General features: G+C 43.6%; 1 pseudogene across 1 annotated transcript; it reads left to right on the top strand.

Annotated features, from left to right (window-relative positions):
• Window positions 1-1,217: 1,217 nt before the first annotated feature.
• On the top strand, window positions 1,218-20,813 carry LOC306931598 (non-structural maintenance of chromosomes element 4 homolog A-like; annotated as a pseudogene). The gene is made up of 12 exons (XR_013792543.1): window positions 1,218-1,333; window positions 3,937-4,045; window positions 9,172-9,258; window positions 12,295-12,425; window positions 12,822-12,967; window positions 16,440-16,536; window positions 17,637-17,727; window positions 17,812-17,906; window positions 19,014-19,062; window positions 19,398-19,472; window positions 20,429-20,511; window positions 20,663-20,813. The product of XR_013792543.1 is annotated as a non-structural maintenance of chromosomes element 4 homolog A-like (transcript).
• The last annotated feature ends 2,592 nt before the right edge of the window (window positions 20,814-23,405 follow it).

Genomic DNA, 23,405 nt, shown 5'->3' with positions numbered 1-23,405 from the left:
ATGAGCATGGTTTCTGAACCCGTAACCGACCAATGAGCATGGTTTCTGAACCCGTAACCGACCAATGAGCATGGTTTCTGAACCCGTAACCGACCAATGAGCATGGTTTCTGCTGGTGTCTGAACCCGTAACCGACCAATGAGCATGGTTTCTGCTGGTGTCTGTTACTATGAATGGGGAAATGTAATGCAGGCTTTGGATAATGCACCCTTTTGTCATTTAATGTCAAAGTTCTATTCTGTGAACTTTAATTTTCATACATTTTAAGGCGAGAAAGGATACTGCCAATGTGTTCTTTTTATTCAGTCGTATGCATTTAACCCATTTTGGGCGGGAACCCCTTTGTGTTTTAAACATGTTATAATTTAGCTATTGAAAAATAGCCGACCTACAAGTTCATAGCGCGCCACCGAGTGGCGCGCTATGAACTTGTAGGTCGGCTATTTTTGAAAAATCGTGAAAATGTGGCACAAATCTTTGAATATATATATTCTTTCAGAACGTTTTTAACTCAAATCTTTGCTTCTGAGGGGTTCCTGGACCAACATATTCTCAGATGGGGGTCGGTGGCCGATTATATATAATTTTTGTGGTCCTTGACTTGAAATATTGAGCACCACTGATACAGAAACATAAGGTTTTTCAGAAAACTGTCAGGATTTTGAAGACATTTTTTAAATTTCAACGTCAGGCCTAATCATATATATATATATATATATATATATATATATATATATATATATATATATATATATATCATATATCCTGACCCCAATCAAAATCTCTTGTCAAATTGTTTTCACTCAAATACTGAATGGCTAGTTCGCACGAGAGACAGAAATTATGCTTATTCCCATGTCACATACCCAGCATAAGTTCTATTGATCTTTTCAATAGTGTTATGAATATGAACAGCACATTTAAATAGTTTTGATTACTTGAAAGGGACTTACTTTACATTTACCCAAAGTGGCCATGCTAGATTCAAATTAACTGTTTTGGTATCAAATAGCCTGCTGCTATTAAATCCCAGGTCAATAATGGGTCAAACTCAATAATCTCATATATAATTCATAGCCTATTAATGTTGACACAAGTACTAAATATGAATGTCCACGAGTGCACTACAGTGCCACCTACTGGTGTAAATTGCACATGCTTCGCTGCAAGTTTGCTTGGTACTCTCTCGTTGACTCACGTGACACGTCAATAAAGAGGGCGGTGCTTTTCCTTTGTTTTGCCAATGGGTTCCCAGATTGTTTGATTGGTGACACGTGTTCATTGGACAGCAGGTTAGCCTATAATCATCTGCTGAGACCGGCTGAGACTGTCTGTAAGTACTCTAGCATTTGTACGTAACCTAAACCCAAAACATTTCTATGAAAAGCAGTAACTAAATATGTAATATAGTCTTAACTCTTAAGTGTGCCTATTTGATTCATGGTAACTGTAAAAAATGCCAAACCGTTTTGCTGGCTTATGTAGAGAGTTAGAAACAGTTTAACCTAGCTAGGAAAATTCGGCATTTAGCTACAAACAACGATCTGCTGTGAAGGTTTTGGTACTGTAGACACAGCTAGTAAAGCAATAGGTTTACCAATGACAGCCAGCCACTGTAATAAGTTAGATTTATTGAGGCTGGAGTGGAGAAGATAATTGTAAACGTTGTTGTACCTGCTTGTTACGTCCCGATATGGCGGCCTAGGCAGTAGGCAATGAATCGTCGGACCAAATACATGTAACCGGGCTCTAAAGGGACAATATAACATATCCAGTGAAAGAATGGAGGAATTGATTGAAATATTTATTAACAGTTTGCAGAATTACAGTACATTTCAAGCACAACAACTCAATACAAAGACTGTTAACTGTGAGTGGACGACCCAATAAAGCATTACACTTGTTTACAAGAGGGTCCACCTTGTTCAATTCATCAAAAAAACAACTGATGGATGAAATGCAACAAGAGTTTATTTTAACATGTTAACCTCTGAACAAAGCCAGGGGAACAAACTGGTGAGTGCCAAATCAAAATAGCCTACCATAAAACAACATACTGTCAACTGAAAAATGTAAATAACTTCTAAACCTGCTATACACAAACAAAAATACAGAGGGTGGCACTCACACCTAACCTAATGTTTTTAACAGAAAATAACTACGTGTTGAAAATGTACATTGTACAGGGTACCCTAGCTCTGGTCCATAGCCTTCTACTGCTTCTGCAGGGCAGAATCGTAGAAGCAGTAGAAGGCTATGGACCAGAGCTAAGGGTACCCCAGCTCTTACCTAGTTTCCCTGAAAGAAACAATTTAGTGAAGGCTGAGACACAAAGCCTGTACAGTGTACTGGTTGTGTCTCTGTCTGACATGGTGGAAGGGACAGGGGCTGTGATTGCAAGTGTTGACCTTTATTTAACCAGTAAAAACCACATTGAGACTGAAGTCTCTTGTGAACTGGCCAAGAGAAGAGGCAACATAAGTGACACAGCTCTGCCAGTAACAATAAATACAAGACAACAACAAAAAAACAGGACAAACATACAATGCTCATAAATACAGAACCCACTACCGAAGAAGCTCAAAGGGAGAAGAGGAACGTCTAGTAGTAACACAACCAATAAAGACTAATCAATAAAAACGATTAAAGCAACTGTGGCGACTGGCTCAAGAGGTAGAGCACGTCGTCCAATGATCCAAGGGTCGGCGGTTCGAATCCCGGCTCCTCCTGTCTACATGTCGAAGTGTCCTTGGGCAAGACACTAAACCCCAAATTGCTCCCGATGTGCTGGTTGGTACCTTGCATGGCTTCCGCCGTAATCGGTGTATGAATGTGTGTGTGAATGGGTGAATGTAATGCACAATCTATGTAAAGCGCCTTGGATAAAGGCGCTATATAAATGCACCATTTACCATTTATGAAATTTGTTAGTAAACTAAAAAGAAAGAGAGCATTTGCTATACGTCAAAGCTGCAGTGTTTGGGAAGTATGTGCCCCATGATGGCAATCCTTTTAACCCATTCTGACCTGAGATCAGATTCTAAAAATGTCTTCTACATCCTGACAGTTTTCTGAAAAAGCTATGTTTCAATGTCAGTCGTCAGTCATTTTTCAAAAATAGCAGACCTACAAGCTCCTAGCGCGCCACTCGGTGGCGCGCTATGAGCTTGTAGATCTGCTATTTTTAAATAGCTAAAGAATAACATAATGCTAACACCAAAAGGGGTTCCCGCCCAAAATGTAAAGCTCACTAGGGGAATCACAGCAGCCAGTCTGAGTCTGGTCTGTAGGTCATTCCAAGACCAGGGTCCGAAATAAGCAAGGTTTTTTCCCCAGCCTCAGTACACAAGTACACAGGTGCTTCTGGGACATTGAGATGATTGGTTGGCTGATTATTGGCGGACCAATGAGATAGTGAGGCAACACAAAATGTGGCACTCCTCAACAGCTCAATAGCATTGCTACAGCAACTTTATTTTCTTACTGCACATAATACTAGTAATATATTATGTAAAATGTGCTGTCTGGTACAACCTATAGGTAGTACCATTGCTATATGTCGGTGACAGTAAAGGCTCATACATAGTCTGGATTTTCGGTGGTTAGGTGACCACCGAACTACAACATGACGTCACTGAGCCGCGGTGAAGAGCAAACCACCGCCACCGCTCCAGCCCTTCTCTCTGTTTTTACTCACCACCGCTCAACGTTATTTGAGCTCCGGTGGTCAGCTCACCACCGGAGCGGTGGTCACCTCACCACCGGAGCGGTGGTCACCTCATCACCGGAGCGGTGGTCACCTCATCACCGGAGCGGTGGTCACCTCACCACCGGAAATCCAGACTATGAATAGGCCTTGAAGCAACAGTTTATCCACACTGTGACTTGAGTGAAAATGGAACAAGCACCTTTTTTTTGTTTTGTTTTTTTGTTAAGAAAATGGAAGGCAGTGGTGAAGAAGAGCTGGGCACATCTCAGGCTCACTCCCAGGAGGGCTTAAGAGATGTGAAGGGAAGGTACAGGGCGCTGTTCAACTTAGTTAAAGGTGAGTAAGACAGAGATGTGAAGGGAAGGTACAGGGCGCTGTTCAACTTAGTTAAAGGTGAGTAAGACAGAGATGTGAAGGGAAGGTACAGAGCGCTGTTCAACTTAGTTAAAGGTGAGTAAGACAGAGATGTGAAGGGAAGGTACAGAGCGCTGTTCAACTTAGTTAAAGGTGAGTAAGACAGAGATGTGAAGGGAAGGTACAGGGCGCTGTTCAACTTAGTTAAAGGTGAGTAAGACAGAGATGTGAAGGGAAGGTACAGGGCGCTGTTCAACTTAGTTAAAGGTGAGTAAGACAGAGATGTGAAGGGAAGGTACAGAGCGCTGTTCAACTTAGTTAAAGGTGAGTAAGACAGAGATGTGAAGGGAAGGTACAGGGCGCTGTTCAACTTAGTTAAAGGTGAGTAAGACAGAGATGTGAAGGGAAGGTACAGAGCGCTGTTCAACTTAGTTAAAGGTGAGTAAGACAGAGATGTGAAGGGAAGGTACAGAGCGCTGTTCAACTTAGTTAAAGGTGAGTAAGACAGAGATGTGAAGGGAAGGTACAGAGCGCTGTTCAACTTAGTTAAAGGTGAGTAAGACAGAGATGTGAAGGGAAGGTACAGGGCGCTGTTCAACTTAGTTAAAGGTGAGTAAGACAGAGATGTGAAGGGAAGGTACAGAGCGCTGTTCAACTTAGTTAAAGGTGAGTAAGACAGAGATGTGAAGGGAAGGTACAGAGCGCTGTTCAACTTAGTTAAAGGTGAGTAAGACAGAGATGTGAAGGGAAGGTACAGGGCGCTGTTCAACTTAGTTAAAGGTGAGTAAGACAGAGATGTGAAGGGAAGGTACAGAGCGCTGTTCAACTTAGTTAAAGGTGAGTAAGACAGAGATGTGAAGGGAAGGTACAGGGCGCTGTTCAACTTAGTTAAAGGTGAGTAAGACAGAGATGTGAAGGGAAGGTACAGAGCGCTGTTCAACTTAGTTAAAGGTGAGTAAGACAGAGATGTGAAGGGAAGGTACAGAGCACTGTTCAACTTAGTTAAAGGTGAGTAAGACAGAGATGTGAAGGGAAGGTACAGAGCGCTGTTCAACTTAGTTAAAGGTGAGTAAGACAGAGATGTGAAGGGAAGGTACAGAGCGCTGTTCAACTTAGTTAAAGGTGAGTAAGACAGAGATGTGAAGGGAAGGTACAGGGCGCTGTTCAACTTAGTTAAAGGTGAGTAAGACAGATGTGAAGGGAAGGTACAGAGCGCTGTTCAACTTAGTTAAAGGTGAGTAAGACAGAGATGTGAAGGGAAGGTACAGGGCGCTGTTCAACTTAGTTAAAGGTGAGTAAGACAGAGATGTGAAGGGAAGGTACAGAGCGCTGTTCAACTTAGTTAAAGGTGAGTAAGACAGAGATGTGAAGGGAAGGTACAGGGCGCTGTTCAACTTAGTTAAAGGTGAGTAAGACAGAGATGTGAAGGGAAGGTACAGAGCGCTGTTCAACTTAGTTAAAGGTGAGTAAGACAGAGATGTGAAGGGAAGGTACAGAGCGCTGTTCAACTTAGTTAAAGGTGAGTAAGACAGATGTGAAGGGAAGGTACAGGGCGCTGTTCAACTTAGTTAAAGGTGAGTAAGACAGAGATGTGAAGGGAAGGTACAGGGCGCTGTTCAACTTAGTTAAAGGTGAGTAAGACAGAGATGTGAAGGGAAGGTACAGAGCGCTGTTCAACTTAGTTAAAGGTGAGTAAGACAGAGATGTGAAGGGAAGGTACAGAGCGCTGTTCAACTTAGTTAAAGGTGAGTAAGACAGAGATGTGAAGGGAAGGTACAGAGCGCTGTTCAACTTAGTTAAAGGTGAGTAAGACAGAGATGTGAAGGGAAGGTACAGGGCGCTGTTCAACTTAGTTAAAGGTGAGTAAGACAGATGTGAAGGGAAGGTACAGAGCGCTGTTCAACTTAGTTAAAGGTGAGTAAGACAGAGATGTGAAGGGAAGGTACAGGGCGCTGTTCAACTTAGTTAAAGGTGAGTAAGACAGATGTGAAGGGAAGGTACAGAGCGCTGTTCAACTTAGTTAAAGGTGAGTAAGACAGAGATGTGAAGGGAAGGTACAGGGCGCTGTTCAACTTAGTTAAAGGTGAGTAAGACAGAGATGTGAAGGGAAGGTACAGAGCGCTGTTCAACTTAGTTAAAGGTGAGTAAGACAGAGATGTGAAGGGAAGGTACAGGGCGCTGTTCAACTTAGTTAAAGGTGAGTAAGACAGAGATGTGAAGGGAAGGTACAGAGCGCTGTTCAACTTAGTTAAAGGTGAGTAAGACAGATGTGAAGGGAAGGTACAGAGCGCTGTTCAACTTAGTTAAAGGTGAGTAAGACAGAGATGTGAAGGGAAGGTACAGGGCGCTGTTCAACTTAGTTAAAGGTGAGTAAGACAGAGATGTGAAGGGAAGGTACAGAGCGCTGTTCAACTTAGTTAAAGGTGAGTAAGACAGAGATGTGAAGGGAAGGTACAGAGCGCTGTTCAACTTAGTTAAAGGTGAGTAAGACAGAGATGTGAAGGGAAGGTACAGAGCGCTGTTCAACTTAGTTAAAGGTTAGTAAGACAGAGATGTGAAGGGAAGGTACAGAGCGCTGTTCAACTTAGTTAAAGGTTAGTAAGACAGAGATGTGAAGGGAAGGTACAGGGCGCTGTTCAACTTAGTTAAAGGTGAGTAAGACAGAGATGTGAAGGGAAGGTACAGAGCGCTGTTCAACTTAGTTAAAGGTGAGTAAGACAGAGATGTGAAGGGAAGGTACAGAGCGCTGTTCAACTTAGTTAAAGGTGAGTAAGACAGAGATGTGAAGGGAAGGTACAGGGCGCTGTTCAACTTAGTTAAAGGTGAGTAAGACAGAGATGTGAAGGGAAAGTACAGGGCGCTGTTCAACTTAGTTAAAGGTGAGTAAGACAGAGATGTGAAGGGAAGGTACAGAGCGCTGTTCAACTTAGTTAAAGGTTAGTAAGACAGAGATGTGAAGGGAAGGTACAGGGCGCTGTTCAACTTAGTTAAAGGTTAGTAAGACAGAGATGTGAAGGGAAGGTACAGGGCGCTGTTCAACTTAGTTAAAGGTTAGTAAGACAGAGATGTGAAGGGAAGGTACAGAGCGCTGTTCAACTTAGTTAAAGGTGAGTAAGACAGAGATGTGAAGGGAAGGTACAGAGCGCTGTTCAACTTAGTTAAAGGTGAGTAAGACAGAGATGTGAAGGGAAGGTACAGAGCGCTGTTCAACTTAGTTAAAGGTGAGTAAGACAGAGATGTGAAGGGAAGGTACAGAGCGCTGTTCAACTTAGTTAAAGGTGAGTAAGACAGAGATGTGAAGGGAAGGTACAGAGCGCTGTTCAACTTAGTTAAAGGTGAGTAAGACAGAGATGTGAAGGGAAGGTACAGGGCGCTGTTCAACTTAGTTAAAGGTGAGTAAGACAGAGATGTGAAGGGAAGGTACAGGGCGCTGTTCAACTTAGTTAAAGGTGAGTAAGACAGAGATGTGAAGGGAAGGTACAGAGCGCTGTTCAACTTAGTTAAAGGTGAGTAAGACAGAGATGTGAAGGGAAGGTACAGGGCGCTGTTCAACTTAGTTAAAGGTGAGTAAGACAGAGATGTGAAGGGAAGGTACAGAGCGCTGTTCAACTTAGTTAAAGGTGAGTAAGACAGAGATGTGAAGGGAAGGTACAGGGCGCTGTTCAACTTAGTTAAAGGTGAGTAAGACAGAGATGTGAAGGGAAGGTACAGGGCGCTGTTCAACTTAGTTAAAGGTGAGTAAGACAGAGATGTGAAGGGAAGGTACAGGGCGCTGTTCAACTTAGTTAAAGGTGAGTAAGACAGAGATGTGAAGGGAAGGTACAGGGCGCTGTTCAACTTAGTTAAAGGTGAGTAAGACAGAGATGTGAAGGGAAGGTACAGAGCGCTGTTCAACTTAGTTAAAGGTGAGTAAGACAGAGATGTGAAGGGAAGGTACAGGGCGCTGTTCAACTTAGTTAAAGGTGAGTAAGACAGAGATGTGAAGGGAAGGTACAGAGCGCTGTTCAACTTAGTTAAAGGTGAGTAAGACAGAGATGTGAAGGGAAGGTACAGAGCGCTGTTCAACTTAGTTAAAGGTGAGTAAGACAGAGATGTGAAGGGAAGGTACAGAGCGCTGTTCAACTTAGTTAAAGGTGAGTAAGACAGAGATGTGAAGGGAAGGTACAGAGCGCTGTTCAACTTAGTTAAAGGTGAGTAAGACAGAGATGTGAAGGGAAGGTACAGGGCGCTGTTCAACTTAGTTAAAGGTTAGTAAGACAGATGTGAAGGGAAGGTACAGAGCGCTGTTCAACTTAGTTAAAGGTGAGTAAGACAGAGATGTGAAGGGAAGGTACAGAGCACTGTTCAACTTAGTTAAAGGTGAGTAAGACAGAGATGTGAAGGGAAGGTACAGGGCGCTGTTCAACTTAGTTAAAGGTGAGTAAGACAGAGATGTGAAGGGAAGGTACAGGGCGCTGTTCAACTTAGTTAAAGGTGAGTAAGACAGAGATGTGAAGGGAAGGTACAGAGCGCTGTTCAACTTAGTTAAAGGTGAGTAAGACAGAGATGTGAAGGGAAGGTACAGAGCGCTGTTCAACTTAGTTAAAGGTGAGTAAGACAGAGATGTGAAGGGAAGGTACAGAGCGCTGTTCAACTTAGTTAAAGGTGAGTAAGACAGAGATGTGAAGGGAAGGTACAGAGCGCTGTTCAACTTAGTTAAAGGTGAGTAAGACAGAGGCCAGTCTATGCTCTAGTCAGTATTTTTGAGTGGTGCAACCGCTCCAAGGAACAGCAATGTCCGTGTTGTTCACCTATGTGTTGTTCACCAACCACTCCCAAGGAACAGCAATGTCCGTGTTGTTCACCTATGTTTGTGACTATGTATGTTTGTGTGTGACTCATGTGTGTGACTCATGAGTACCAGTAGGGGCGCTGTTGTGCCAGAAACAGAGACAGAGAGATAGTATTGCACTGTTGACTGTTAATTACAGAGAGAGAGAGAGAGAGAGGTGGGGGGTGGAAGGGGGGGAGTTGCACCACTCAGTTCACACGGGTGTGATTTTTTTTTTAGACCTGTTCTTTTTGGTACCACTGACAGCTTTCTTGTATGTTTGATCTGTGTTTTCCAGAGAACAGAGATGAACTGATGAATCTGTCCAGCGATCATGGGCTCAATGAGGTTATGGATGAGGCATCCGGTCTCTATTCACATGCAGGTAGGTCCAACATCACACATCCGGTCTCTATTCACATGCAGGTATAGGTCCAACATCACACATCCGGTCTCTATTCCCATGCAGGTATAGGTCCAACATCACACATCCGGTCTCTATTCCCATGCAGGTATAGGTCCAACATCACACATCCGGTCTCTATTCCCATGCAGGTATAGGTCCAACATCACACATCCGGTCTCTATTCCCATGCAGGTATAGGTCCAACATCACACATCCGGTCTCTATTCCCATGCAGGTATAGGTCCAACATCACACATCCGGTCTCTATTCACATGCAGGTATAGGTCCAACATCACACATCCGGTCTCTATTCCCATGCAGGTATAGGTCCAACATCACACATCCGGTCTCTATTCCCATGCAGGTATAGGTCCAACATCACACATCCGGTCTCTATTCACATGCAGGTATAGGTCCAACATCACACATCCGGTCTCTATTCCCATGCAGGTATAGGTCCAACATCACACATCCGGTCTCTATTCCCATGCAGGTATAGGTCCAACATCACACATCCGGTCTCTATTCACATGCAGGTATAGGTCCAACATCACACATCCGGTCTCTATTCACATGCAGGTATAGGTCCAACATCACACATCCGGTCTCTATTCACATGCAGGTATAGGTCCAACATCACACAAGTCATCTTAACCCATTTAGGCCTGACCTCGAAATTAAAAAAAAGTCTTCTAAATCCTGACAGTTTTCTGAAATACCTCATGTTTCTGTATCAGTGGTGCTCAATATTTCATGTCAAGGACCCCAGAAATTATATTTAACTGGCCACCGACACCCATCTGAAAATATGTTATTCCAGCAACCCCCCAGAAGCAAAGATTTGAGTTAAAAACGTTGGCTCTGAAAGAAAGATTTGTGCCACATTTTCACGATTTTTCAAAAATAGCAGATCTACAAGCTCATAGCGCGCCACCGAGTGGCACGCTATGAGCTTGTAGGTCTGCCATTTTTCAATAGCTAAATTAAAACATAATGTTTACAACACCAAATGGGGTTCCCGCCCAAAAACTAAACCCCTATATACTTTTTTTGGTCAAATTCTACAAGCACACAACACGTCACAACACATTGTGAGCTTGAGGTTCTGCTATATTCACAAACATTTCTGTCAAATGTTATTCTATTTTTTGCAGAATGTTAACATGCCCAGAATAGGGGTTCTAGGCTTCATGTGTACTCTTACAGGCCAATGTCTACAGGTGTGGAGAGAGAGATTGTGGTATAGCTGTATATAGTTAATATTCGAGTGGTTTCGGATTAACAATTTCAGGTCATTAATTTAAGCAGGGACATGCGATGCGAAAATGTGATGGTCCGACATGCGCTGCTCCCGTGCTTGCGATTATGGTTAGGTTAGGGATTGAGGTTTCGGATCAATAGTATGTCGGAACTAAAGCCTGTACCCCAGTCACCTGTCTCATCACAGTATGACACCCACATTAGTAAACGTCACCCTCTGGGACATCACATCACCATAATCAGATGATCATCATATTAATAATAGCAGCAATAACTAAGAAACAATGGAAAAGCAAAAGGTCTTCTATTATTATTATTAGTATTATTATTATTATTATTATTATTATTATTATTATTATTATTATTATTATTATTATTATTATTATTCAGTTCAGTCTTTTTCCGTATTTTTTTGGTTGCACTTGCACATAAGTTAAATGTGTCCTGGAAGTCCCATTCTAACTATTTGGAGCAGTATGTGCTTTTAATAGCATCGCCCTTAGAGATAGGGTGAGAAGTTCAGTCACGCGAGAGACTCGGAGTAGAGTCGCTGCTTCTTTGCCTGGAAAGGAGCCAGCTTAGGTGGTTCGGGCATCTCGTTAGGATGCCTCTCGAGCGTCTCCCTAGGGAGGTCCTCGATGCACGTCCCACTGGGAGGAGACCCCGGGGCAGACCAAAAAGCAAAGTAAAGTAAAGTTCTTTGTTTACCCAGGGTGAATGGACTAAGCTCGAGATGCTTGTTTACAGCCACACCCTGCTCATAGAACATTTCATGGTAGGGGTTCAATGCCTTGCTCAAGGGCACTTCAGCGGTGGTCATTTTAACGTGCCGGTCCGGGGATTCGAACTGGCGACCTTCCGATAACAAGACCGCTCCGCAAACCGTTCGGCCACCCCTGCCACCAAGGATCACGTCCCACTGGGAGGAGACCCCGGGGCAGACCAAGGATCACGTCCCACTGGGAGGAGACCCCGGGGCAGACCAAGGATCACGTCCCACTGGGAGGAGACCCCGGGGCAGACCAAGGACCACGTCCCACTGGGAGGAGACCCCGGGGCAGACCAAGGACCACGTCCCACTGGGAGGAGACCAAGGCGCAGATGGAGGGATCACATCGACTCACTGGCCTTGGAACGTCTCGGGATCCCCCCAGGAGGAAGTTACTAATGTTGCTCTGGAGCTCTCTGGTGGAGCTGTTGTCCCCGCGACCCGACTACGGATAAGCGCCGCTGGTTGAAGGATTTATATATGGATGGATGGAGGTGCTTTTAATACAGCACGCAGGGAGCAGTTTTGGCTAATTAACGTTATGCAGTGCATATTAATAACCGTATTGCAGTGTTGCCACATTCAGACTCAACTAATTATCCCATTTTGACCTGAGATCAGATTCTAAAAATGTCTTCTACATCCTGACAGTTTTCTGAAAAAGCTATGTTTTCGTTGTTCGATTTTTCAAAAATAGCAGACCTACAAGCTATGAGCTTGTAGATCTGCTATTTTTCAATAGCTAAAGCATAACATAATGCTAACACCAAAAAGGGTTCCCGCCCAAAATGGGTTATTAAATGAGGGAAACCTCAATGTCTCTCGAGAATAAATAAAGGAATGAATGAATGAATTAGTTTGTATTTACTAAATAAATAGCTAAATAAATAAGTTACAGTATATCTTACAAAAGAAAAGCCTTCCGTCTTTGACTCATGTGCATATTATGTCTGGTAATAGTTTCTTCTTCTAATGTTCCTTGACAGGAGCTTCTGCTCAAATACAAGCCCTGGATGCCCAGCTACTGGTTGTGATCACAGACCTGTTGCAAGAGAAGGCCAGCCAGCTGTTTGTCGAGGGCAATGCTTTTGACTCGTCTGCCTTTGCTGAGCACCTGGTGAGTGTAATGAGTGATTATGATTATGTGGAGTAGATTTCATGAAGAAACAAAGTGGAATGTCCGCACACGATATATCTGCTCCCCTTTCATTACAACCTATAAATACAACAACGTTTCGCCCCTCCGGGCTTTCTCAAGTAACGTTGTTGTATTTATAGGTTGTAAAGACGGGGAGCAGATATATCGTGTGCGGACATTCCACTTTCTTTTCTTCATTCAGTCATTGTTTGGGTCCAGCACCGTATTCTGAAACTGGGATGTGCATACCGTTTTCCTGCTTTACAAGTAGATTTCACTAATGTGTACATTTCACATAACCATTATTCACACACACACATACCGGTACCCGTGCTGGCGGATGTTTATCTCGTGATTGTCTCTTTATCCGAACAGCTGAACTTCATGGGATTTAACCGACTGGAGGATGAGGATGAGTAAAATGGAGTGGCAACTAATGGCCGTCTGCCCCAAGACGCCTGGCTTAGGGTCGCCGAGAGAGCCCAGTGCTGCTTCAAGACAGCTCCAACCTTCCATTACATGTGAGTGGCCCCATCACTTCACCTGCTATTGTTAGGAAAGCGGAAGCAAATATCCCATTTCAACCTACTTTATAGCAATGTATATGTTGGGGAAATAATGTGTTCCAGACTCCCTTTTAATATTTTATTAGGGTAGGACAGGCTCAGAGGCAAAGGCTATGTTTTTGCTTGTGTGTGCGTGTGTGTGTGTGTGCCCATGCCCGTACAGGCAATCTCCTAGTTAATCTCGGACACTGCGATTGTTGTTGATTGCGATCAAAGTTGCCGTGTACGGTGTACGAATTAAAATCGCGATTCCCGGTATTCATAATTTCCAAAAAAGAATTTCTGGTTACAGTTACAGGAGTTTTCACTACATGGTGTTTGTGATATGAAATGTAAGCTCACCCTAATCACAGTAAACATCATGTCTTCAGTCATTTTCAAGTTACTGTAGTCACTTCAGTTGGCTGGAGTAGATTGTGATGAAATCCTATTCGATTTTGAATCGAATCGTGACCCCCAAGAATCGGAATCGAATCGAATCGTGGGACACCCAAAGATTCACAGCCCTAACCATGATGCAACTCCTCACAGGCCACGCCCATTTCCGCCTGGGCGTGGCCAAGAATGTCCATGTCATCTTCAAAAACCCACTTTTTTTGCTGCTATTCCTAGATCCAAACTCACACCAATAAATACACAATCCCTGGAGTCATGTGATTAACATGACATAACATTTATTTGAGGATACGAGTTCACACAAAGGCACCAGATGTCCTTCCTCCCAGGAGAACACACTTTACCAGAAGAAATAACTTTTTTATTGTTTGATGTTTGATTTCTTTTTTTTTTATGTTATTTTAGAGTGGTCCTCTTGAATCTGTAAGAAACATCATAATTGTCTCCACCAGGCCGAAGGCATGGGGAGAGAGTATGTTTTGCACTCCGTCCGTGTGTGTGTGTGTGTGTGTGTCCGTCCGTCCTTCCGTCCGTTACCAGCTAATCTCCGGCACCGTTAACCCGATCGATGCCAAACTTTGCACACACACTCCCTGGATGCCAACGATGAACCTCTGCCCCACATTTTCCAGAACGGCCTGTTATAGCGCCACCATGAGGCAGCTTTTCACATTTTGTACCTAAAACTGCACCTATCTGCGTGAAACGTTGCATGCACACTCCCTAGAGGCCAAGGACAAACCGTTGACCTGCATTTTCCGCATCTGCCTTTTATAGCGCCACCAGGAGGCCGACTTTTGTAAAACACATTTTTTGATATTACTCCTCCAGATTCTGTCCAAAAATCTCACAAATCGTTACACAGTATCTCTATGGTCATGTGCTCAAGTTGGATCTGTCCGATATTTCATATTCCATCCTAATTGGCTATAATTGGCTTTCACAGTTTGCAAGATTGCCCCGTTTTGAACAAAAGCCTCAAATCATGAACGCAGCATGCAATTTACGTGAAATCTTTCACACATTTTCTTACTAGGCTGAGGAATATATCCCACCCTTTTCACATTGGCCTGTTATAGCGCCACCAACAGGTAGATTTTTGCAAAACACATTTTTGGAACAAAATGCCTCAAAAACATTTATATTAATCCTAAACATTTTGCCAAACATCTCACACAGTCCTATCCTCCTGGTGGAGACCTGTGCCCAGAAGGGCACTTTTTCTAGTTCATACTGATATGCAATGATGTTTTCTAATAAAACCTGAACTTAAAAGGTGTAATATTATTTAGATTACATTCTGATTGGCTATGATTGCCTTCCAAAGTGGAGTCGACCATTTTTATAAAATATGCCAAGAATTACCCCAAATTTCAGCGACACATTGAGTGGCCCTAGCATTACGTTATGCTTTAGCTATTGGAAAATAGCAGATCTACAAGCTCGTAGCATGTTATGGGGACTCATTAGAGTTAGAGCGCACCTCCAAGAGTGCTTCCTCCAGTTTCTCCAAGTTGAACGGCATGTCGCAGAGACACACGACAGACTGACACACCCCTGGATAGTTCACCCAGAGACACACGACAGACTGACACACCCCTGGATAGTTCACCCAGAGACACACGACAGACTGACACACCCCTGGATAGTTCACCCAGAGACACACGACAGACTGACACACCCCTGGATAGTTCACCCAGAGACACACGACAGACTGACACACCCCTGGATAGTTCACCCAACCTGGTGGACATCTGGTGGGCCCATAATTCAGCCCGGGAAGTGGAGTTGTGGAGGCCCTCTAGGGGCCGCGCGCCTATTTTATTAATACAAACCAAAAAAAACGGCTGGCCCAGACCGGCCTGGACTGGACCGGCCGTTCGGGAGTTGTCCCGAATTTCCCAATGGCCAGCACGTCCCTGGTTGAGGCACCAGGGAATGGCCAGCACGTCTCCCTGGTTGAGGCACCAGGGAATGGCCAGTACGTCCCTGGTTGAGGCCCCAGGGAATGGCCAGTACGTCCCTGGTTGAGGCACCAGGGAATGGCCAGCACGTCCCTGGTTGAGGCACCAGGGAATGGCCAGCGCGTCCCTGGTTGAGGCACCAGGGAATGGCCAGCACGCCCCTGGTTGAGGCACCAGGGAATGGCCAGCACGTCTCCCTGGTTGAGGCACCAGGGAATGGCCAGCATGTCCCTGGTTGAGGCACCAGGGAATGGCCAGCACGTCTCCCTGGTTGAGGCACCAGGGAATGGCCAGCACGCCCCTGGTTGAGGCACCAGGGAATGGCCAGCACGCCCCTGGTTGAGGCACCAGGGAATGGCCAGCACGCCCCTGGTTGAGGCACCAGGGAATGGCCAGCACGTCTCCCTGGTTGAGGCACCAGGGAATGGCCAGCACGCCCCTGGTTGAGGCACCAGGGAATGGCCAGCACGCCCCTGGTTGAGGCACCAGGGAATGGCCAGCACGCCCCTGGTTGAGGCACCAGGGAATGGCCAGCACGTCTCCCTGGTTGAGGCACCAGGGAATGGCCAGCACGTCTCCCTGGTTGAGGCACCAGGGAATGGCCAGCACGCCCCTGGTTGAGGCACCAGGGAATGGCCAGCACGCCCCTGGTTGAGGCACCAGGGAATGGCCAGCACGCCCCTGGTTGAGGCACCAGGGAATGGCCAGCACGTCTCCCTGGTTGAGGCACCAGGGAATGGCCAGCACGCCCCTGGTTGAGGCACCAGGGAATGGCCAGCACGCCCCTGGTTGAGGCACCAGGGAATGGCCAGCACGCCCCTGGTTGAGGCACCAGGGAATGGCCAGCACGCCCCTGGTTGAGGCACCAGGGAATGGCCAGCACGACCCTGGTTGAGCGCCCTTGTCTTGTTGTGCCTTCCTCACAGGAGCCAAAGACACATTTTCGTCCTAGTTATTCACTTTTTCAATTGTTCTTATTCCCATGTTTTTTTGATTGCATAAAGACAATCTGTTATACTTATGGTGGGTGTATATACTGTCTGTTTCCATTGTTCTGGTTCTGTCAGGATGGGTTCATTCGTCGCAGAGCCCCCTCCAAAGCAAAGGGTGGAGCGCCAGAAGAAGGCACCCACTAAGGAGGCTCAAAGGACCATGCCAGCACAGGTAGATTCGTTTTGTTTTTTTGTGTCAATTAACATACCGTTTGGTGCAGTGTTGTTCTCGTCAACGGAAACTAAAACGAAATATGTTCGTCAACGCCCATTTTTCACCGCACGAAAACTAGACTAAACGAGACAAAAACCCACGTGTATAAACAATAATTGGACTAAATCATTATGCAATTTCGTTGATAAATAAAGACGAAACGAAAATGTTGTTAACAAAAATAAAGACTGAACTAAAATCTGTCTTCATTTCGTTCACTAACAAAGACTAGACGAAATATATTTTATTTATCGTATCATTTTCTACCTGTGAGCGCATCATGCATGTGCCACGCACGCACGCAGCCACGCGCACACACTAGAGTTGAATGGACATGCATGCTGTGCTCAGAACAGCTACAAAAGTTACTAAACTACGGAACGCACTGGTGCAACTCACATCTATAACATTGCTTATTTTCTTTCTGAATAGCTAACACTATTATCTTTGATAACTGAAAACATTCAGGATGTTATGTTCTCAAAATATGGTTCATATACATGGAAATATTGAGAATGCTTATCGTGTGCAAAGAAAACTATTTAGTGCTACAACATAACTAGGGTAAACTAAGGTAAACATCAGACCTAGTCTTAACATCTAAATAACAAGTATAAGTATTTTGAATTAAAAAAATCACCTGTGTGAACTGAGTGGTGCAAATCACCCCCCCCCCCCCCCCCCCCCCTCTCTCTCTCTCTCTCTCTCTCTCATTAGCAGGCAGCAGTGCAGCACTATCTCTCTCTCTCTGTTTCTGGCACAACAGCGCCACTTTTGGTACTCATTGGTACTGGTGCTCATAGTCACATAGTCACACACAAACACGGTTGAACCACTCAAAAAAAATCTATATTACTGAAAATCAACTCATTTAAAGGTTATGTAAATTACACACACACTCGCTGAACAGTGGATCATTGACAATAACCCATTATTCAGCTCAGCATGTACAGTAATTGTAATTTATTGAGACTCACTTATGTCCAAAAGATACATTACAGTAGATGTTATTCAAGTCTACAAAGTTAATGCATCTTGTCCATTTTCTTGTCTTCAAGTTGAAGCAAATGGAAGAGTCTCACCAAGAGGCCACCGAGAAGGAGGTAGAGAGGATTCTGGGATTCTTGACGAGTTACCATGCGGAAGATCGTGAGTTCAAACTCCACAACAGGAATAATAACAAAGTTTTAAAACAGACAAATGTCTCATTTAAATTTTTCTGTCAATTTGCAGCAACTTCACCCATATCCTACTATGAGTTTGTTATTGATCCCACGTCGTTCTCACATACAGTGGAAAACATGTTTCACACATCGTTCCTCCTCAGGGTGAGTCATCTGTTTAAATGTTCACATCAGAGTTTGGAAGCTTGAGGGGACTTAGCTCTGGTCCATAGCCTTCTACTGCTTCTACGATTCTGCCCTGCAGTAAAGGCTATGGGACTTTCGTTTTTTTCTTTAGTGGAAATCTCACAAACGTTTGACCTACTCACCAATACAAAGACGGGCTGTGTCAATAGAAAGCCTACTTTCCTTAGTGGACGCACTCTGAGCCCCCCACCACACGTATAAACGGTACTTTTTGGTCAAAAGGGGATTTTGTTTCCACCGGGAAAAAAAATACTTTGTTACTCCAGTTACTTTTAGTTACTCCTCTACCGATATTTCCCAGAGAACTCCCTCATAGAGATCTCTTTCTGGCCAAAAAGTACCGTTTATACGTGTGGTGGGGGGCTCAGAGTGCGTCCACTAAGGAAAGTAGGCTTTCTAATGACACAACCCGTCTTTGTTTTGGTGAGTAGCAAAAACGTTCTTTTAAAATACGCTAAAGAGGAGAGGCTGGTCTGATTTCGATTTGAGATTTAAAACCGAAAGTCCCATAGCCTTCTACTGCAGGGCAGAATGGTAGAAGCAGTAGAAGGCTATGGACCAGAGCCTTCTACTGCAGGGCAGAATGGTAGAAGCAGTAGAAGGCTATGGACCAGAGCTTCTACTGCAGGGCAGAATGGTAGAAGCAGTAGAAGGCTATGGACCAGAGCTTCTACTGCAGGGCAGAATGGTAGAAGCAGTAGAAGGCTATGGACCAGAGCCTTCTACTGCAGGGCAGAATGGTAGAAGCAGTAGAAGGCTATGGACCAGAGCCTTCTACTGCAGGGCAGAATGGTAGAAGCAGTAGAAGGCTATGGACCAGAGCCTTCTACTGCAGGGCAGAATGGTAGAAGCAGTAGAAGGCCTGTGTGTCTGCCCTGCAGTAGAAGGCTATGGACCAGAGCTTGAGGGGACTGTACTGTATCTTCATTGTGATGTTTGTTTTGCAGGATGGTATGGCCAGGATGTACCTGGATGTTATGTTATGTTGTGTTATGTTGTTTTGCAGGATGGTATGGCCAGGATGTACCTGGATGTTATGTTATGTTGTGTTATGTTGTTTTGCAGGATGGTATGGCCAGGATGTACCTGGATGCAAACAAGCTGCCCTGTATTGGTAAGACTGCTGTTTTGTCATATCAGCATTTTTACATTTTTGAGAAATACAAATCTATAGTTGTCTAGATACAGGATTATGATACAGGAAGTATTTTCCATATGTTTTTACCATGGCTGAGTCCCCTTTTGGCATCTCTTCTATGCTTGTCAAGCTTTCAACCCCGCAGTGATAAACAAGACTGTGGCATATCAATAATCTTCAACTATTTCAATGAGTTTTGCGTGTGTGGCCAGCAGAGACCAAACATATTTGAATTAATAGATTGTGTGTGTGTGTGTGTGTGTGTGTGTGTGTGTGTGTGTGTGTGTGTGTGTGTGTGTGTGTGTGTTCAGCCCCTGTGACATCAGGGGAGACTGACAAAGCAGAATCGGCCATCCGTAAACAATGCATCCATGCAGAGCTGGAAGGTGAGCGACTGTAGCCTGGCTAGAGCCTGTAGTAGTAGTATAACAGGCTAGAGCGACTGGGCCATTATGGACCGTTTCAAGAATACAAGTACTGCTCTAGATCCAGAACCACTGCTTGTGTCACTGTGGCATAAACAAAATCATTCTGGTTTAACCCATTTAGGCCTGACGTCGAAAAAAGAAAGTCTTCTGAAAGAAGACGTATTCGAAGATTTGTGCCGCATTTTCGCGATTTTTCAAAAATAGCAGACCTACAAGCTCATAGCGCGCCACTCGGTGGCGCGCTATGAGCTTGTAGATCTGCTATTTTTCAATAGCTAAAGCATAACATAATGCTTAGTTAAAACACAAAGTTGTTCCCGCCCAAAATGGGATAAGCATAAAGAGACAGTACAGTGTGCATCCAATAGTACTTGTGTATTACTTGTATGGTCTGAACAATCGCTATCATAATTCAATTCCGTTTCAGTTGAACCTGTGAACACAAGGCAGTGAAGGCACTCCTTCACAAAGCTAGAAAACCAAAGGACAATGACTTTAACGCATTTTGGGCGGGAACCCCTTTTGGTGTTAGCATTATGTTATGCTTTGGCTATTGAAAAATATTTTTGAAAAATCGAAGAACGACTGACATAGAAACATAGCTTTTTCAGAAAACTGTCAGGATGTAGAAGACATTTTTTAGAATCTGATCTCAGGTCAAAATGGGTTCAATTGGGATGATTTTAACTATATTCAAGCTGCTGCTAGAGAACGCATACTTTCCTTACTGTGACTTTAACAACATGCCCTTTTTTAGAAAATGTTTGCAAAAGTAATTCAAAATTGCACCTTTTATTGCAATGGTGTGCTTCTCAATTCCTGTTTTTTCCTGTGGCCCATAACTGTCACACTTGGTATAACATTGTATTTTGAGACGACACATAGTAATTTTTATTTTATCATTTTTTTCCTAGGACCTAATTGAAGCTTTTGAGATCACGGCGCCCATGATCCCAGCAAATAGTCAAAATGTGGAGTAATCTTTAATGTTTTTTTTGTTTTGTTTCTTATGGCTGCATAAAAATGTATCTATGGAATGCAGCACGTGTAAATACTAAATACACTATTTAGTATTTACACGTGCTGCATAAAATATTGAATAGCTGATCTACAAGCTCATAATGCGTAGCATCGCGATGCGTTGTGAGCTTGTAGATCTGCTATTTTCACATGTGTTTCCTTTTTTACAATAATTTGATTCATCGTTGTTTTGGTAATCTTTAGAAAATGTATGTTTGTTGTAATGTTGTTTTATCGTTATTGAGCCACACATTCTTTGTGATTTTAAGGCATATTGCCCAGCCCAACTGTAATTTTATATTTTGAATAATAAAAGAGAAAATAGTAAGTGTTTTTTTTTTTTATTAACTGCTTTTCAAGTGAATGCCTTCTGACTTGAGTACATTTACTCAAGTATGTACAATTTCATGGTACTTTTACTTTACTTACTTTTATTTCCATTTCTTTATACTTCTACTCCCACTACATATCAGTGGGAAATATTGTACAAATGACTGCTACAGTTATAGTTACTAGTTCGTAATTTATGAAGTTATTAATAAATCATATCAATCTTCAGAAAATGGCAGATCTACAAGGTCAACACATTGCAACGCAACATGTTGTGAGCATTTGAAGATCGGCTATTTTAAAATAGCCAGAGTTTTAAATGGGGCTTCAGTAGTTAATGGTCAAGTACATGAACTCAAGTACTGTACTTAATATTGTTTAATATTGTACATTTTTTAAGTATTTTTGCTTTCTTCAGTATTTACATTTACTTCTACCCGACTAAAATATTGTACTTTTACTCCACTTTACAATTATATGGAAATGAGTTACTTTTTTTATTTTGATAATTACAAAAAACACTAACCACTTCAGCCGAATACTCCCCAGTCACCCCGGTGGACACCGGCGGAACTGCTCAGCCTGGCACTACTACACAATACATAACATAAGTAAACTGCTTAAACGGTTAAACCTAACATTATTCCCAACCTTCACCTCAGTAAAACGGTGCCAAAACCTAACCATTGGTGTGAGGTTGGGGAGAGTGTTTTAACCCATTCTGGACGGAAACTCCTTTTGGTGTTTTAACTAAGCATTATGTTATACTTTAGCTATTGAAAAATAGCAGATCTACAAGCTCATAGCGCGCCACCGATATATATATCGGCCATTTGAAAATAACAAATGTATGTATTTCTACATTGTGGCATTGCTACTTTTGTTTTTTAATTTTACAACAAGAGTTCTTTTCTTATTCCACCACTGCTTCTGAGCAGTGGCTCGGAAGAGCGTTGTAAGCTTGTAGATTGGCTATTTTCACTGCTTTGTTTTCTAATTTGTGGAATTTCTTTTAATTTTGTATTAATTCATGAAAACTTGCTTTTGGGAACTTTTTATTATTATTATTTTTTTACTCATGTTTCGAAATAAAATGTAGGAAACTACACAATTAAATGAAAGGGACTCATGTGTCTGTGAGCCACAAATGGGTCTCGACCCAGTGTTTGGGAACCAGTACTCGATCACTGAACCCGTAACCGACCAATGAAATGGTTTCTGATCACTGAACCCGTAACCGACCAATGAAATGGTTTCTGATCACTGAACCCGTAACCGACCAATGAGCATGGTTTCTGCTGGTGTCTGAACCCGTAACCGACCAATGAGCATGGTTTCTGCTGGTGTCTGAACCCGTAACCGACCAATGAGCATGGTTTCTGCTGGTGTCTGAACCCGTAACCGACCAATGAGCATGGTTTCTGCTGGTGTCTGAACCCGTAACCGACCAATGAGCATGGTTTCTGCTGGTGTCTGAACCCGTAACCGACCAATGAGCATGGTTTCTGCTGGTGTCTGAACCCGTAACCGACCAATGAGCATGGTTTCTGCTGGTGTCTGAACCCGTAACCGACCAATGAGCATGGTTTCTGCTGGTGTCTGAACCCGTAACCGACCAATGAGCATGGTTTCTGCTGGTGTCTGAACCCGTAACCGACCAATGAGCATGGTTTCTGCTGGTGTCTGAACCCGTAACCGACCAATGAGCATGGTTTCTGCTGGTGTCTGAACCCGTAACCGACCAATGAGCATGGTTTCTGAACCCGTAACCGACCAATGAGCATGGTTTCTGAACCCGTAACCGACCAATGAGCATGGTTTCTGAACCCGTAACCGACCAATGAGCATGGTTTCTGCTGGTGTCTGAACCCGTAACCGACCAATGAGCATGGTTTCTGCTGGTGTCTGAACCCGTAACCGACCAATGAGCATGGTTTCTGCTGGTGTCTGTTACTATGACCGACCAATGAGCATGGTTTCTGCTGGTGTCTGTTACTATGACCGACCAATGAGCATGGTTTCTGCTGGTGTCTGTTACTATGACCGACCAATGAGCATGGTTTCTGCTGGTGTCTGTTACTATGACCGACCAATGAGCATGGTTTCTGCTGGTGTCTGTTACTATGACCGACCAATGAGCATGGTTTCTGCTGGTGTCTGTTACTATGAACGGGGAAATGTAATGCAGGCTTTGGATAATGCCAAAGCCTGCATTGGTTAATGTCAAAGTTCTATTCTGTGAACTTTAATTTTCATACATTTTAAGGCGAGAGAGGATACTGCCAATGTGTTCTTTTTATTCAGTCGTATGCATTTAACCCATTTTGGGCGGGAACCCCTTTGTGTTTTAAACATGTTATAATTTAGCTATTGAAAAATAGCAGATCTACAAGCTCATAGCGCGCCACCGAGTGGCGCGCTACGAGCTTGTAGGTCGGCTATTTTTGAAAAATCGTGAAAATGTGGCACAAATCTTTGAATATATATATATTCTTTCAGAACGTTTTTAACTCAAATCTTTGCTTCTGAGGGGTTCCTGGA

This window comes from Electrona antarctica (assembly GCF_951216825.1).
Source record: "Electrona antarctica genome assembly, chromosome: 10".
NCBI classification, from domain to species: domain Eukaryota; kingdom Metazoa; phylum Chordata; class Actinopteri; order Myctophiformes; family Myctophidae; genus Electrona; species Electrona antarctica.
This window is presented reverse-complemented; position numbering and strand designations above follow the sequence as displayed.